This window comes from Penaeus monodon, chromosome 19 (genome assembly GCF_015228065.2).
Source record: "Penaeus monodon isolate SGIC_2016 chromosome 19, NSTDA_Pmon_1, whole genome shotgun sequence".
Classification (NCBI taxonomy): Eukaryota; Metazoa; Arthropoda; class Malacostraca; order Decapoda; family Penaeidae; genus Penaeus; species Penaeus monodon.
This window is the reverse complement of record NC_051404.1, coordinates 14,001,053-14,002,816: the sequence shown is the minus strand read 5'-3', so window position 1 is coordinate 14,002,816 and position 1,764 is coordinate 14,001,053. Positions and strand designations below refer to the sequence as shown.

Here is a 1,764-nt window from a genome sequence, read left to right as displayed (position 1 = left end):
GAATGCTAAAATCAGTTAAAATACCGACATTAGCATCGGTCGTTGTTATTTAAAGACCTCATTAACAAGTAGGTGACTTCGTGGAACAATCTAAGGTCAACGCCACTCATTCTACGACGGTCGTGGTGACAGCGTAGCGACTCCTGGCAAATAGGTTGTGTGGCTGACGATTACACCTAGGTTCGGTAGTGATTGTAAAGGTGGAAGGCCCATTATAGGAATTTTGTTCTTTATCTTGTATTTGTTATTCTATGGGGATGTGTGGCGTTTGGTTTACTAATGTTCATAATACCAGATATGTATTCTTTTCGTATTTATTATCAATGAATGCAAGGCTTGTGAGAATACAACAAATATATAACAATAGTGTTAAGTGACTTTGAATTAGTACTGTAATGCTTTATGAACCTGGTAGGGTACCATAGTTAAGTAAAACAAATTAAAATGTTAATGTATTACACGCTAATAACGGGTATATGGAATTACTAGCATGTTAAATTTATTACAAAATTTTGTGAATCGTGTATGAATTATATGAAATTATCGACCGTAAACTACATATCACTTCTTTGTAAAATATAATTAGACTGTATCTAATTTCTTTGTGAATCATGCGAAAAATATATCAGAGACTTTCGTGAACCAGGAGTTGGATTATATTAAAACTCTTTGTGAAATATGAAAGAATGTAGTAAGTCGTGGGCAGAGCGCATCAAAACTATTTTCGAATCGTGTAAAGAAAATACCTATACTGTAATCAACGTAGTCCATTCGACTATAAACAATTTGTGAATGGCCTTGATGCAAGTCGTAGATTATACTATTTTATCATAATATAATATATCCCCATTTCTACATCATTTAAATATGAATTTGGTCTGTGGCAATTATGTGCGAAGAATATCGTATTGTATCGTATTGAGGGTTGACATGTTCCCTCGTTCCTCGTATGTCAGAACAGCTGTCAGTAATTACGCTCTTTGGAAATGTAGAGTTTTCGAGATATTATCAGGCGTTATCATTATCCATGGGGAAAACCTCGAAATAGCAAGTTCACTTCAGTTTTTTGTGTTACCATATTGGATCCTCCTATTGTTATTATTATCATTGTACGCTGACAACACAACGACTGAACGAGGCACGCAGGCCGACACAGTGCATTCTCTGGTGTTACGAGGCCTATTAGATATTGAATTCGACATCATCTAAAGTCAGTAACACAAAGGGATAACACAAAAGCTTGTTTCCCCAACATTAGCAAAAAAGGCCAGTATATAAAAAACTTCAACTTAAAAGAGGTTCGCCATATCACAACGCATTTTTACAACACATTTTTACAATCACTTACGTTCAAACTGCGCAGGATACAGTGGGGCTTACAGATGCACAGACGATCGTAAGAAGCAACATCATTTTAAACCTCAAATTAAAACATAAATCCCTATTTCACTCACACGCTCAACACAGTCTAATATCAGAAAACTTCAGACCAACCAATTAACCAATAAATCCTGACCTCACATGACCTCCATCTAAGTAATAACAATATCAATAATAAAAAAAGGAAGGGCAGGGGAAATAAGCATCTTATATAATCAACCAATGAAGACCAAACTTACACGACCTTCATCTAACAAATAACGGCAGTAATAACAACAGGACAGAGACGGAGAATAAGAATCGTACTTTAGCAAATAACCAAAGGTTCATCAATAAGAGTAAAGAATTTGAGGGATACCAAGCACGGGGAGGCGCTCAAGGTCG

The 1,764-nt window shown here is 35.8% G+C and overlaps 1 protein-coding gene across 1 annotated transcript in view; it reads left to right on the top strand.

Annotated features, from left to right (window-relative positions):
* Positions 1–1,764, top strand: part of LOC119585066 — a gene marked incomplete in the record, with an annotated part of 8,982 nt that overhangs the window by 952 nt on the left and 6,266 nt on the right.